We start from the raw sequence: 16,550 nt of genomic DNA, 5'->3' as shown, positions 1-16,550 counted from the left end.
CTCTCTTTTGTTTTTGCTTTGTGTTTTCATAAGCTAAAAAGTCTAGACACCTAAAAGACCAATCAATTATTATTTAATCACTATTATCTTGACTACTGGCTTAGGAGTATCAACTAATAGATACGTCCATTGTGTTGTGTTATCATCATCTAGCCCAAAGTAGAACAGCAAAAAATAATTATAAAATTATTACATATATTATGTTCATGATCATTAAAAGATAATTGTTCAATTAAATGTTGGCCTATGTTGTTATAAAATAACACACACACATAGAGAGATAGATAGATTGCATTCATTCCTTTTAGGTATCTAAACTTTTTTTTTTAATGATTTTTCAGGTGGTTGGTTGGGATGCATGCCTGGAATCCTAGCAACTCAGGAGGCTGAGGTCTGTGAATTATGGTTCAAAGCCAGCCTGGGAAGGAAAGCCCATGAAACTCTTGTCTCCAGTTAACCACCAAAGAAGACAGAGAGGAGCTGTAGCTTAAGTGGGACAGTATAAGCCTTGAGCAAAAAGTTAAGGGACAGTGCTCAGTCGGTGAATTCAAGCTCTAGTACTAGCACAGAAGAAATGTTTTCCAATACTGGCTTCTTCACTTCTTGACATTATCTATAATCTATGACAAATAATGTAGGCTGTGAGAATGGGCTTCTTTCTACATTAGGAAGAGATGGGAGAGGACCCCCTACCTCTGTCATCTCAGGCTGCCATACCAAAATAATATGGACTGACTAAGTGGCTTAAATGGCAGATGATTGTTTCTTACAGTTCTGGAAGCTGGATGTCTGATAGGAAGGTAGCAGTCCAGTCCAATTGTGGCAAAGATCCTCTCCTGGTTTATAGACAGATAGCTTCTCTCCTGGCCCTCACATGGCAGAGAAATAGTAAACCCTAGTTTCTTCTTTTTCTTTTAATCTGATCATGGCTCCAACTCTCCTGACCCCCTCAAGACCTAATCACCATCCCAAAGCCCCACATTCAGTGTTCAGTACCATTACATTAGGAGATATATGGAGGGGCACAAACATTCAATCCTTAACACTATCTTTTCTTAGGAGTATGTGAAAGTCAAAAACATGCAAAAGACATAATGGCAGATATATAGTAGTTATTCAGTAATTTAAATAAGTAGATTATGAGCAATCACCAAGGACACGAAATGAAGTGAGTAAATCTGGCTCAATTTGTCATTCACTCATTCATACATATGTACATACTCTTGCTAGTTGCAGAAGGCACCAAAGACAACTGTAAGATAAATATAAAACAATACAGCTATATTCTAAACTAAGGAATAAAGTGTATATACTAAGGAGCTATGTGTAGTAACAAGAGAATAGAAACCAAGACACAGTAGGTGACACAAGTGAACAAAAACTATGAGAAAAATAAAGACATTTGAGAGAAGTGGGGAAAGGGGTAAAGGGGCAAAGAGAAAAAGAGAGGAGAGGGAAAGGAGGGAAAAAGGCAGGAAAAAGGGAGGGAGAAAGAGAGATTGATCTAATCTATTAAGCCTACACCTGGCAAGCGTCTAGCACTGCCAAAGCAATATACTTTGGAGCAATGGTATCCAGTTTTCACAAGGGCTAAGATGTTTTGCTCCTCTTAACATTCTTTCCCTTGCAACGTTATGATGCATTTCTCTTGCCTGAAATAGCCAAGCATGCTCTATTCTTTGCCACACAAGAGAACCTAAAACAAAGTGGAGGTAAGGTCACAGAATTGATGATGGCATGGAAAGCATATGTCTACAATGACAAGAGAGGAAACCTAACATGGAAATGTGTTTAAGGAACAGAAGAGGGAAAAAGATTCCAGCATAGGACAGGAAGACATATGACTCAGATAGTAAGGAAGAGAAATAAAGGCAAAAAAAAATAAAGAAGTTCTAGGAAAAGAAGGGAAGCGATGGTCAGAAAAATTGGGTTCCAAGACTACAGTGATTAAATACAATAAAGAATCACTCTTTTGAACTTGGCAATGAGGTCTCCTGTGACACTGGAAAAAGAAGGCTCAGGACAATGAGAGAGTTGGAAGTCAATTCGCAGGGAGCTGAAGAATAGAGATAAATATTTAAAGTATCTTTCTGAGAGATTTAGCTATAAATTTAGCTCCTGAGAGTAACTTTCAGGAGCTGTTTGTTCAGTGACAAGACTTAACATGAAGAGATAATGGAGTGTGTAGAAGGTATGTCAAAACTAGGGCAGAGTAAGACGGAGGAACTATTTGTAGTGATGGCAAGCAGGCAGGACAACATAAAATTTAGATAGAAATATTCCTTTTGCCTGGCACTGTTGGCTCACATTTGTAAACCTATCTACTCAGGAGGCTGAGGCAGAAATGTTTAATAGACTCTAATGTCCAAATGGCCAGCAAAAAGACACAAGTAGAGCTGTGGCCCAAGTGGTAGAGCCCTAGCTTTGAGAGAGAGAGAAAAAAAAAAACTCAGGGGCAGCACTCAGGCCCTGAGTTGAAGCCCACTACTAGCGTAATTTTTTTAAAGAAAGGAAGAAAAGAATGAGGCCTTTTTTTTATCTTTGAGTTGATCCTTTTATCACTAGGCAAACTCATCTAATACCTTCATATGAAGTTATGCATAATGAAGGAATATTGAAGTTTTAAATGGGTTCATTTTAACTTCAGAAAATAATAACTATCAACAACACAGTCGTCTTTCATTTGTATTTGAGTATGGTTACTTGCTTTGGGTCTTAAGCACATAGCACAAAAGCACTGGTGGGACTGGGTTTCTGGAGGTGACAGGTCTTTTCATTGATTTAATGAATCACCCAGGAAGCTTGAGAGAGCAGGATGTTACCTCCAGACCGTGGTGCTTCCAGGCGTCTGCCCTATCAGACAGGCACATCTGCTTCTCTGGATGAAGGAAACAAAGCCAGAATAGAAGGGTCGGTTGGCAAAGCCACAAGGTCAAGCCTTGTCCTCTCCTTCCTGGCTTCCTGCACTGACCTAGAACTATCTACACAAACTGCCCCGCAGCAATTCTGCACTCTGCAGAAAAGAACTAAAATAGGAATGACTACAATGCATGTCTCTTTCAGAATCCTTGAAATGCCGTCTGATTTCTTTCTTCATCTCACAAACTTTAACTCACCTCAGACGCTCCTTGGCGCACAGGAGAAAGCTTGGTGGAGTGTAATTTGCCATGGATCGCGCATGCAGACTAATTAGGAATACGGATTCATACTGTTTATCTGAACGGATACATCTGTAAATCTCACCAAGCATAGTGTATTACTGTTTACAGAGCATGGAGTTGCTGTTTATCTTTCAGCATGGAAGACACACACGTTGTACTTTTCATTGATGAGGGTTGACAAAGCCCTAGGATAAATACTTCATCCAAAAAACCCACAAAGGATGAGGAATTCCATAGCTTACATGTGTTCTCATTTTCATCATGCCCATTTGGCCCGGGGTTCCATATCTATAAGAAGAGCCAAGTGCTGTATAAGCATGCTAAGTTCATTGTATTATTAACACAATTAGTGTTCTTATCCCTCCTTCAATACTAATTATTCAACTTGCCTTTCATTAGCATACTTGGAGGTAGCGTCCATGAATTTATTTTTAAATGGTTTTAAAATGTATACATTTAAGGATATTAGACTACATCACCTCTGAAAATACAGAATATAACTATGAACAAAGATGTTTGCAATTGATGACTTCCAGGAGGTTAATGCTATTACAGTTTCCTCATCCAGGTTGATTATCTCTGGTCAGAAAATCTGAAACCTTAAATGTTTTGGAACTCAAACCTTTCTGAGTAAGACACATTTCATCTCAGATTTTATATTTCCTCCTCCTTCTCCTCCTCCTCTTCTGATTAGGGATACTCAATCAGTAAAATTAATGACAACATTCCAAAATATGAAAAACTTTGAAACAGAAAGCATCCTTTTTCCAATAAGACACACTTAACTAGATTACTGTTGTCACATTTAAAGACTATTATCCACTCCTGCTAAATTCTATTGTATTTTGTTCATTTCTATAGTTGTGTTGTGTATGGCTTGTACAAAAGAAACAGGCTGTGTCAAATGAGAGATGATGGAAATACCAGTGAATGTTTCCCAAGGCCCATCATGATCTCTAGACGAATCATGGTTCCATCTTGCATAAAATATACTAGGTACCTAAATAGCAGGTCATTTTCTAAGTATGTCTATAACAGAAAAAGAGTGTCATGAAAATTGGCTTACTCTCATGAGAAAAGGAGACAGTATGTTAAGAAAATAAATAGAGCCAGTTTATGTATATTTCATATATGTTAGTGCATTTTGCACTAACATGTATCATTTGGTGAGTAAATCTCAAAATTCCTTAGATGATATCCAGGCAATGAGGGAGAAAGAGTTCAAGCACTTGGTAAATGCTTAAGAAAACCCTCAAATGTTTTTCTTATCCAATTGGTTCTACAAGCACATGATTTATCTTCTAAGCTAAGGATAATCAAATGACATCCCATAGACCAAATCCAGTCCATACCCTGTTACTATAGTTTTATTGGAATATTTTATGCAAATTTATTTATATTGTCTATTTCTGACTTTGTGATCAAATATCAGGCTTTTGACACACATTACATGGTCAGAAAAGTCTAAAAAAAATTACTGTCTGGTTCTAACTAGCCAAAATAATATGGTACTTTACCAAAAAACAAAACAAAACAAAACAAAAAAGCCTTCTCCCAAATAAAATAACAAAGCTACATTATGCTAGCCTAGATGTTTAATTAATTTGGTTTGAAGAGCTCATATACATCTTTAATTGTGTAATTTTTTTCTTTTGGTTGGTCATGAGGCTTGAATTCAGGGCCTTGACACTGTCCCATTGCTTTTCTGCTCAAGGCTAATACTCTACCACTTTGAGGCACAGCTCTACTTCCAGTTTTCTGGTGGTTAATTAGATATATCAGTCTCACAGAATTTCCTGCCCTGGCAGGCTTTGAACAGCAATTCTCAGATCATGGCCTTCTGAGTACTAGCATTACAGGTGTGAGCTACCAGCACCCAGCTTAATCATGTAATTTTCATAAGCCTTAACAAAGGTAATAAGAACTTGACAGGAAAATGTTTGCACTAAAACTTTCAATAAAATACTCTGGTATGTGGATAATCACCAATATATTCATTAAACATTATTTGTGGGCCATGAAGAAATGCTCAACCTCTCTAGCCATAAAAGAAATGCAAATCAAAACAACATTGAGATTCCACCTCACCCCAGTTAGAATGGCTATAATCAAGAACTCTAATATTAAACAGCAGATGCTGGAGGGGATGTGGACAGAAGGGAACCTTACTGCATTGTTGGTGGGAATGTAAACTTGTTCAACCACTTTGGAAAGTAGTACGGAGGTTCCTCAAAAGACTCCACATAGAGATCCCCTATGACCCAGCAATCCCACTTTTGGGCATTTACCCAAATGTTTACAAACAAGAACACACTAAAGCTACCAGCACAACTATGTTTATTGCAGCATTATTTACCATAGCTAAGATATGGAACCAACCCAGATACCCCTCAGTAGATGAATGTATCAAGAAAATGTGGTATATATAGACAATGGAATTCTATGCCTCCATCAGAAAGAATGACATTGCCCCATTTGTTAGGAAATGGAAAGACTTGGAAAAAATTATATTAAGTGAAGTAAGCCAGGCCCAAAGAAACATAGGTCCCATGGTTTCCCTTATTTGAAATAACTAGTATATGTCTGAGACAAGCAGAAAAGGTCAGATAAGATGATGTTAGGCAAAATGAACCCCAAGATAAGGACACAATGTTTTTTTTCTTTCTTGCTATTGTTTCTAACATATTTATAAGGTGATTGTTTTGATGCTTTGTGTGTCCCTCCCCCATGGTATAACCCCTGTTTTCACTGTATTTGGTGTTGGTATAATTTGAGGAGGGGAAGGAAAAAAAATTGTTTAAATAAGGATAAAGGTAGACCCATTGCAAGATGCTATGTTGTACAAGATGCTATGTTGAAAAATGAACTTTACAACTTTGGTGGAGGGGGGGGAGTGTAGCCATGGAGATGGGAGGGCAGGGATGGTAGGGGAAACACAAAGGAGGAGGCAACAACAGTGCTTGATAAGAAATGTACTTATTACCTTGCTCATGTAATTGTAACCCTCTGTACAGTATTTTCACAATAAAAACTTATTAGAAAACATTATTTGTGGGAAAGATAATGCCTATTTTTATATATTTGAATTTAAAAAGACATATCATTATACATATAGGCATTAATCCTGGTTTCTACAAGTAGATCATAAAGCAAGTATTAGTACTTGAGCTTATGCTCCCATGTTAACAGCTACATAATAATTAGGGATACATGAATTAATTGATCTAAAAGATTTTGGTATAAGACCCACAAGAAATGTCTAGAAAAGTATATTGTTGTAATTTAGATTAAATGTATCACATTGTGTATATATATATATATATGTATACATATATACTTTTTGCTTTGTTTGTTTGTTTTTGGTCGGTCATGGGGCTTGAATTCTGGGCCTGGGTACTATCCCTGAGCTCTTCATCTCTAGGCTGTGCTCTACCACTTGAACCACAGTGCCATTTCTGGTTTTCTGGTGGTTAATTGGAGATAAGAGTCTCCTGGACTCTCTTTCCCTGGCTGGCTTTGAACCTTGATCCTCAGATCTCAGCCTCCTGAGTAGCTAGGATTACAGGTGTGAACCACCAGTGCCTGACGCACATTGTATATTTTAAACAATGTAGCTATATAATTATTTGAAGACCTGAAACCGGTAAGAGAAGCATTGAAATGGATCCTGTCTCCACTGTAATGGATTTTAAGATGTTCATACTTATATTTAATAAAACAAAAGAGGAAGCAAGCCATCTGTCATGAATAGTTGTGCAATTTACATCCAAGTTACTTTCCAAATATAGAACCTCATTGTTCCTTCTAAAATCCTGCACATATTTGGTACAGTTTTATTATCAAAATATCTATAGATGTCATTACAATAAGATGGAAAGTTCAATAAAATTATGTTTTCTCTAGTAAGTGAAGCAGATACTGAATATCTATGCTCAGTTTTCTTCACAACATACCAATATATAAAACTAAACATTTTCACACTACAAATAATTTTGATTATGGTGAATACAAGCCAAATGTATACTGATAAATAATGTTTGCATTCTTAACAAATCTCCATGGTCATCTTAAGATATTGATCTCATATTTTTTATTCATGGGCATCTTAAATAACAATGAACAGAGTATTACTAACTTAATTGGGATAATGGTTTACAATTTCTGTCATGCTGAAAAATTAAAAATATTTGGACATATAAAAGCCAGGAGAATTAATATGGCCTTGTTTCTTTCTTTTCTATCAGGTATTGAAGAGTATTCAAGGAATATTTAACTGCATTTTACTATTGAAATGAAAGTTATTCATGCAGAAGCTAAGCATGAAAATAAAATTAATAATATTTCTGAAATTTTCAGTATGAATGTTGTCTAACCTTGTTCATTACTATATTTCTTTTTTAAAACTGAAGATGCTAAATCTCTACTATCTGTACTAGGTTTTTTGTAAATCAGTCACGGGGTCTGAACAGGGCCTGGGCGTTGTCCCTGAGCAATTTAAGCCACAGCACACAGCTAGTTTTTGGGTGGTTAATTGGAGATAAGAGTCTCACAGGGACCTTTCTGCCCAGCCTGGCTTCGAACAATTCACTGATCTCAGCCTCTTGAATAGCTTGAATTACAGGTGTGAGCTTCAGGTGCCTGACTCTGTACTCGCCTTTTAACAAGCTTTGGTCACCAATCCTCAAATCCCAGATGTAAAGATGTTAGGTGAGGAAATAGCCCAACAAATTCCTTCATGGTAAGAAAAATAAAAAGTATGTAAAACAAGAGACCTTGTTTCCAACATTCTGGGGAAAAATGGCATCGTCTCTAGCCATTTCAAGTTCACTGGGGGCGGGGGAGAGGGAGGGTGAGAACAAGAGAGGGAGGCAGGAAGAGATGATAGTAAAATGATAGTAATGTTTACTGGATTTTTGAAACACACATACTGAAATTTTTTCCCAAGGGTTTGCTAACTTTTAAAAATAAGATATTGCTCATTGCCTCTGTGCATTTGCAAATAGAAAGTCTATCTTTCATGCATATTTCATAGACATGAAGAAATTGTGTTTTCACATAGAAAATCAGGTAAGCACACACAAGTGACATTGTAACAGGGCACTTTTGAGATTCAAGTCAAGCAATGTATAGTTGAAGTTTGACCAGTTTTTCTTACTTGGACTTTACTGGTCTACAGCGGCAGGACACGTGCGAGCACCTCAGTAGCCTCGGCACGGGCATTACTAGGTCAGTTTAATTTGTGTTTTATTTTCTTGGGAACGAGACTCGGGGTGCTGCAAAATAAAACGTGATGTGGTTGCAACTAAACTCCTTTTTCCTATACATTCTCTCAAACATGATCCAAATTGGATTATGTTTATGGGTACTCTACAAAATATCAGTACCCACCCATCTGATTAATATTCCAATGTGGAAGCAATTTCTTATTATTGAGCAATTGTCAGCCTTTTGGCTATATAACGTAAAAATAATAGAATCAAGACCAGTAACCCATGGAAGTCATCCAAAGGTACAAACACAAGTCTGAGGAGACATTTCTATAGCTGGGTCAGCTAAAGCAAAGGATTGAGGTTTGAGGTGGGACTCTTTCTTCTTGCTAAAAACAAAACAAAAACAAAAACACTGGGGTCTGGCTTCCCAACCCATGGGTGTAAATACAAATTGAGCCTGAAATAAAGGGACTTTAAAATTCAAACAAAGCAAACAAGAGGGCTGTATCTTGCTCAGCCAGGTATTTGAGTCATAATGTGTGTGTGTGTGTGTGTGTGTGTGTGTGTGTGTGTGTGTGTGTGTGTGTGTGTGTGTGTGTGTGTGTGTGTGTGTGTGTGTGTGTGTGTGTGTGTGTGTGTGTGTGTGTGTGTGTGTGTGTGTGTGTGTGTGTGTGTGTGTGTGTGTGTGTGTGTGTGTGTGTGTGTGTGTGTGTGTGTGTGTGTGTGTGTGTGTGTGTGTGTGTGTGTGTTGCTGAGGATGAACCTAGACCCTAACACGTGCTAGGTAATTATTCTACCACTGCATTACATCCATTCCTGAAGAAGGCTCTAGAACAGAGGTTTAGTCTTTGTGTGCTTTAGGACATCTCAAGGCTTGGTGGCTGTCATGCAAAACCTTTAAGGATAATTCATCAGGTCAGAATAGATATGAAATATTGCCAGCATCATACAATTTTCTATTGGATACTGCTGTATGGCTAGATGCTATAAAAATGTAAGGTGTCAGCTTTTTACAATTTATTTTTCAAAATTGATCTGTAATCATTTCTTCCTTTGATTCCCCATAAGTGGGCGATCTAATACCATCCTTGGAGCTACCACTTCTTCTTGTAACCTTCTGTTTTCTTGGACCACTCAGAAAACCAAATACATCTGACAGAGAGTATGACTTCTCTGGAATATGCTAATTTCTAGTTACTCATGGATATGTATAAGAATTTAAACTAAAACCTGTTTTTCACATTAACAGACAAAAGGGCTTTGTCTGACTTTCTAAATTGACATCCCACACAGGAACCTAAATGATAGCAAGCTGTTAATAATGGCTGAATCATCCTTTAAATATCAGCTCCCTCCTTAAGTCACAGCTCTGACTAAATGTCACCTTCGGAGAAAACTAACCAACCTACTAATATCCTTGTATCATTCCAGGTCTTATCTGAAATATTACATATTTATTGGTTTGCAAGATCCCCTATTCTACAGTGTAATCTCTCTTTTTTTTTTTTTGCCAGTTCTGAGACTTGAACTCAGGGCCTGAGCACTGTCCCTGAGCTTACTTTTGCTCAAGGGTAGCACTCTACCACTTGAGCCACAGTGCCAGTTGTGGCTTTTTCTGTTCATGTGCTACTGAGGAATCGAACCCAGGGCCTCATGCATGCTAAGCAAGCACTCTACCACTAAGCCATACTCCCAGCCCCAGTGTAATCTCTTTAAAAAGAAGTATTTAGTTGGTTTATTCACCATTGTATTTATAATGCCTAGACTATCTCTATTTTGTTAACTTTGTATATGCTTAATAGCTACTCATAGAATAAATTTATTTGAAAAAGCCTCCAAAAGACAGATGAAAAATGCTGTGCATACAGATATTTGGATAAAAATGCACAACTTAGATCATATTCTAAACAGATTAGATCTATGGCCTGTAAAGACTAAGTACCTGAGTAATACACATTGGATAATAATGTCACCATTATTCCTAAACTAATTATTTATAATATCCACAAATAGATGTTCATGAGTGAAAATTCTGGTAAAGTCCTTCCTCTCTTTTTCTTTGTCAGTTGTGGGGCTTGAACTTAGGGCCTGGGCACTGCCCCTGAGCTCTTTTGCTCAAGGCTACAACTCTACCACTTTGATCCACAGCACCACTTCTATTTTCTTAGTGGTTAATTAGAGATAAGGGTCTCACAGGGACTTTTCTACCCAGGCTGATTTCAAGCTGTTATCTTCAGATCTCAGCCTCCTGAATAGCTAGCAATACAGACGTAAGCCACAGGGATACAGCTTCCTTCTTTTATTAGCAATGAAAAATAAACAAGCTGAAAAAGCAATGTTGTAGAAGGTTTATATTTTACAGGATGTTTGTTACTGGTTTCACGTCTTGGAAATTTTACAACAAAAAGAAATCATCCCTATCAGGTAATTTAGACCATTGCAAATTCTTTTCTGATCCTTGCTACTAAGCATACAGATGTGGAAAATCAATCACGTATCTATCTTTTATGTTCTAAGGTTTCCAATCTGCTCGATCTTAGTTGTAGAATGTGGGGCATTTGTAAGTAGACCTGTATCAGCATGGGCTGTAATTCTCAGTATCAATGGCTTCTCTCTGCTATGTCTGTTTCCCTAGCTCCTTTGTTTGCCAAAATACTTACTGCATAGTCCAAGCAGAAGGAGCCACCATGTGTGCATGAAGAGATAAGAAGTCTGCATGAGAGCAAGGGTTAAAAGAGAAAGCTGAAGAAGGACAGAAAAGGAGATTGGGTCAGAGCTGGGTAAAAATAGAGCTCCAGTGGGCCAAAGGAAAGCGATAAGCAAATTAAATTAGAATGCAAAGAGAAAGATGATAAAAGAAGTTCCAAACAGGCCTCAACTGCCCTGCCACTACAAAAGACAAAGAAAATGCTGAGGAAAGAAAAGAGTCTAACAATAAAGGAAAAAGAAGGTGGAGTAAAGGAAAAGGAGAAGGGGAAAAAACAGATCCATACAAAAATACCATGAAAGGAGAAAAACAAAAAGAGATAGAAATATACAGAGGAGGGAAAATATAGAGATGGTCATGTGCATACCTTTGCAAACACAATGGAGTACCATTAAGAGAATGAGTCTTGAAACTCGTGTATCAACAAATATGGCATAATGGGCTGAATAATGGCCCCAAACGTGTCCAAATGCTAATCCCTGGAACTTGTGAATGTACTGCTGACATGGGGAAAGGGACTTTGCAGATGTGAATAAGTATATTAACTATAATACACTTACTCTGAATCTTAAGGGGAGATCATTTTGGATTATTCAAGTGAGAATAATCTAATTTGTGTGTCTTCAAAAGTGAGAAGGTTTCCCAGCTGGAGTGTATCAGATAGAGAAAGGGCAACCCAATGCCTGGTGCACCAAAAATATCTTGCTACTAAATAACCTTGCTGTCTAGAAATAGTATGGCGAGAACTCAGTCGTCTTTGATTTTCTTTAGTCTTTGTCATTAAATGAGAATTTACCCACCAAATTTAAACTCCATACAATTCCATAGAAGATTATCTTACTTTATTGCAGATTCAAGATTGGTATATTTCTATAGCAATTTTTATTGTGATTAAGGGATTACATAAATTTCACAGTATTATGAGATAGTGATACTTAAAGTGAGTTTTTCCCTTTATGAAAAATTCACTCTTTCACACCAAACAAATAAAATGTTTTCTAGACAGATCTTTCTAAAGAAATGATTACGTAAGAAGGCATAGTAATTTTATAGTCCAAAGTCAATATTTACACTTGAAGTATATTCTTCTTTCTTTATTTAACCATAAAATAAGGTTTAAAATTAATGCAATGCATTCCCTGTACTCTAACATTTGACTAGTTGAATAGGAAAGAAATTTATAGTCAAGGAAGTCTGTTTCATGATACAGTGGTATTTTATCCACTGATTCACAGTTAGCAAAGTTATGACTCAAATGTGAATTTTCTTTTGTCAAAACCGGAAATCCTATTACAACATTAAGGCAGGTTAATATCTTTTGTAAGATGGAGACAGTTGCTATTATTAAGACATTGTTCTGCAATCACACTATCCGTCTGTCTAACCATTGTGAGCCACATTCAGATACTGTTGAGTTAAGGCAACTATATAAACCCACTTTTTTTTGCTAAGCATTCAGGACAATAATTTCTGAACCTAAAACTATAACAAATAAAACAGAAAGTCACCACAGGAATCCTCCTTAGCAGATTTCTGCCCCTTTTCTAGATGAAACATGACATAACAAGGAAAAAGTAAGAATAAATATTAGGAAGGACAAATTCGCATACTGATATCTAAGGATTAGAGGAATGGTAATGTTTCTGCAGACATTTATTATTTTTAATAACTGCCACTATTACCATATTGACCAAGATGAGTCAGGAATGAAAACAATAGTCCAAATCAAGCTGGCAGACAGGACACATGCATCTGTGTCTCCTCTTCCATAAGACCTAATTGAAGTGACAGAAAAGTCATTTTCAAGGTATTTACAATTAGAGAAGAAGCGATTCAAGGAAGGCACAACATTGAATGCATTTGGAGACAAAATGACAGGCAAACCATAGCCTGAACCATAAAAGGTACACAGGTTTTTCACAAAGGGGATGACCAGATTTCAATGATGGAACCAAATAATACCAAGAACAGGACAGTTTCAGGAATCAAAGAATCACATTCAGAAGACATGGGCCACTTAGATTATCCTGCATTCTTGTACATACACAGCATCTGTCAATAGTGCTTTGCTTCCAAGATAATGCTCCTTAATCTGTTAAATATGGACATAGGAGCCTTAATTAGAAAGGGAATGAAGCAACTATGAATCAGGGAATAAAGGCAGCTGAAAAGCAATTAAGAGAGAACAAAGTAGATATTGGATCTATCTCCTTGAAATGATACACGGTTTAGTGCCTTGGATTTACCTGCAATGGGAGATGAGACCACTGGGAAATGTACACACAACCCAAAGATGGTCCTTAGTTAAGGACCACATGCGGTGAAGGAGGGAAAGCAGGCTCTAGCAGTAAGAGAAAGGCACCAGGCAGGGATGTATGTGCTGGAGCTGTTGGTCAGTTGGGCACTAATGTTAAAGTAGAAGAAACATTAGTAAGATGCCCACAGCCTCTGCTGCAAGCTTCAGCAAAAGGCTTGTGAGGTGAATGGATAAGAGCAGAGGCTCTGGGCCCAAATGAACCTGAGCTTCCAATTTCAGTATCTTTATCCCTAATTAGCTACTGACTTTGGCAAGTTACTTAATTCTTTTACCTGCAATTTCCTTCATATTCCTGAAGTATGGAGCTATAGATATCCAACTCTGAATCCTAAAGGAATACTAAATAAGACAGTTTACTGGCAGGATTGTGACCCAGTATCCCGTACTTAAAAATCAGGTATGTTATAGTTCTTATTACTACAGGATCCTCTTCTTTTTGTATCCTTGTTTCTGTTTCCATGTGTCATACTTATTCACACTCCTTGTAAGTTAAATATATCTGGGGAGCCCCTAGTCTCTGTTATCTCCCATTCTTGGTCTTGCCTTCAACCCTAATCCATGCGTCACCCGACATTTCAACTCCCAGCCCTAAAAACCATGTTGAAGCTATCTTCATTTGGGAGTGAAAAGAAGGAAAAATGTTATAAATACCAGAGATGATTAAAACAACAACATTAACAATTGGCTAGAGAATTAGAAGTGTGTTGAAACACATCTTTTAAATTTCCAGAGAGAGAAGATAGAAAGGAATTTTTTGTTGGCTTTGCCACTTACTAGATGATATGATTTCTGTAAATCCTTATATTTCTCTTGTATAAATGGATACTAAACTGCTGGGAAGGTGGCTCAGTGGTAGAGCGCTTGCCTTGCATGCCTGAGGCCCTGGGTTTGATTCCTCAGCACCACATAAGCAGAAAAAGCCAGAAGTGGCACTGTGGCTTAAGTGGTAGAGCATTAGCCTTGAGCTGAAGAGCTGAGGGATAGTGCCCAGGCTCAGAGTTCAGGCCCTACAACTGACAAAAAAATAATTAAAAATAAAAATAAATAAAAAAATAATTAAATTGGTACCAAAATGTCTATCCTTCCTATGTCATAAAGTAGAAATAGTTCATGTAAACATTATAGAAATCGAATCTATAAAGTCTATAGCCCTTGTCCAAAGTAAAATTTTGATACCTACTCACTGGCTCTAAATTATTCACAGGATAAAATACTTACAGTAAATACTTTGCCTTTGATATAGAAAGCTATAACTAAAATGCATGCATCTGATTCCCTTGACTGATGGAAATTATTTTTGCTGATGGTTAAACTTGGCTGTTTTAAATTACAAGCATTAGACAAAACTGTGTTTTGACTATATACCAATAATGCTAACGGTTTAGCCTGTTTTTCCTGTCTTTTAAACTATACAAAGAAGTTCCCGATCTCTCATGCACTACTGGAGGATTGAGATTTTTTTTAAATGTCCTTTCAAAAACCAAGTCAGAAAAAAACAAAAACCAAGTCAGTGACTCTTGAAAGAAATACAAGAGAACCTCCATTTTTCTTTTTAATAAATTTGAGTTCCACAAACTATCTTAAAAACACGTCCTATGTGTACCAATGATCTGAAGAAAATGGCCCCTGTGTCAGAATTCACAATAAATTCCATCTTACATGGTATACAGCCTTTGACATTAAGAATGTCACACTGCCATGCTTCATCCTGTTTGATGTGTTGTTTTCACACGGAAACAATGATCCTAAGCAGACAAGAGCTCTCAAGAATATTCTACATTTATCTTAACTCTGTTTCTTAGGCTCCTCAGCATTGGCTCTTGGTCATGGTTGCATTTGGCATTGGAAAAAGACAAACTATGTCAGAAGCTGGAGTCTACATGACAAGAAGGAATCTACAAACAAATTATGTTTTTGAGAGCATGGAATTCTATGTACTCAGAGCAAAAATAAAACCAGGTGCCACTGGACCAAACAGCCTAAAATCCCTAACAACAAATGATAGTATTTATAGTTTCAGGATCTTAAAAAAAATGGAGACCGAAATGCCTCCGTGTACATATCTGTCTATCATTTAGTGACTTGAACTCTCCAGAATCTCATTTTAAATCCGGAAGTAACCTTCAAGTTTTCTCATGAACTTTTCTGACACCTCCGTGGGCTACAACTGGTGTTTATAACTAAGGTTCCTTAATGAGCTTGTTTATCTGGTTTCCTGTGGCAGCCTTAAACTTCTGCCTTCACTTAGACAAGCGGTAGGAGCCAGTGAGATGGGATAGAAAATGATGATGGAGAAGGTCCAACAAAGAATGCCTGGAGTACCTGAGTCTAACATTCGCTCGCATCTGTAGGCTCTGCGGAGGTCTCCCTTCCCCAGCTGCTGGCTAAACACCTTCCACAGTAGAGATGGAGATGCAGGGAGAAAAGGAGCACAATCAGGGCTCAGAAGCTAGAGAAGCTCCATCATGGCCCTCCCTCAAAGCAAATTTCCCCCATGTTCTGCTCCCAGCCCAGTGCATCCTTATACTGGCAGCTTCTCAAAGGTCAGAAGGATGAAGCTTACTCTAGGCTCTTCCCAGCCTTGAGGTGGATTGGTAAGCCATATTTCTTAATTTGGGCACTTTGTGGGAATTTGTATATGTTTCCGGTGATATTTTTGAGGAAAGTGGAAGTCAGCCTGAAAAGGAGAAAACTTCAATTATTTGGAAAACTTGTACACTTATTTCCTGCCATTCCTAAGCAAGCACTTGCTAAAGGATCATTCAAGATGAACTGCGCTACTGACACTCACATCCCCAAGCTCTGAGCTTTCAGTGCGGGTGTACCCTTTTATTTCTCACCTGGCCGATGAGATGAGTGAAGTGGCCTGGGGTGTAAGTTCTTCGAGATCTTATTGAATTCCTGCAAATATAGTAGCCTTTAGGCTTGCAGACTTATATTGCTGATCATTTAAGAGAATGATATATTTACAAGAAGGATTTCGGTGTCAAAATAATGAAGCCATGTTTAAATCCCTCACATGAGTCCATCACAAATTCTGGATCTTAAATGTGGATGTTTTTAAAACTTCGGTTTTAAACATACCTGGATTGAGAGAGGAGATCAGGCTATTTGTTTATTGTCTTGTATCATTTTTAACACAGCGAATCTAATAT

At 37.5% G+C, this 16,550-nt stretch overlaps 2 protein-coding genes across 9 annotated transcripts in view; one reads left to right on the top strand and one right to left on the bottom strand.

Annotated features, from left to right (window-relative positions):
- The window catches only part of Arhgap6 (Rho GTPase activating protein 6), a 434,648-nt gene that overhangs the window by 179,076 nt on the left and 239,022 nt on the right, over positions 1 to 16,550 (bottom strand). The window contains exon 1 of one of the 8 annotated variants that reach the window (XM_070040898.1): positions 15,959 to 15,995. The exons of the other annotated variants lie outside the window; for them this stretch is intronic. The gene's annotated coding sequence lies outside the window, so the exon portion shown is untranslated. Of the gene's footprint in view, positions 1 to 15,958; positions 15,996 to 16,550 lie in introns of those variants that run through there. 8 annotated transcript variants of the gene reach the window in all.
- The window catches only part of Amelx (amelogenin X-linked), an 81,276-nt gene that overhangs the window by 61,683 nt on the left and 3,043 nt on the right, over positions 1 to 16,550 (top strand). The gene's annotated exons all lie outside the window — the stretch shown is intronic.

This window comes from Dipodomys merriami, unplaced genomic scaffold (assembly GCF_024711535.1).
Source record: "Dipodomys merriami isolate MVZ:Mamm:240054 unplaced genomic scaffold, mDipMer1.0.p SCAF_3, whole genome shotgun sequence".
In the NCBI taxonomy this organism is placed as follows: domain Eukaryota; kingdom Metazoa; phylum Chordata; class Mammalia; order Rodentia; family Heteromyidae; genus Dipodomys; species Dipodomys merriami.
This window is presented reverse-complemented; position numbering and strand designations above follow the sequence as displayed.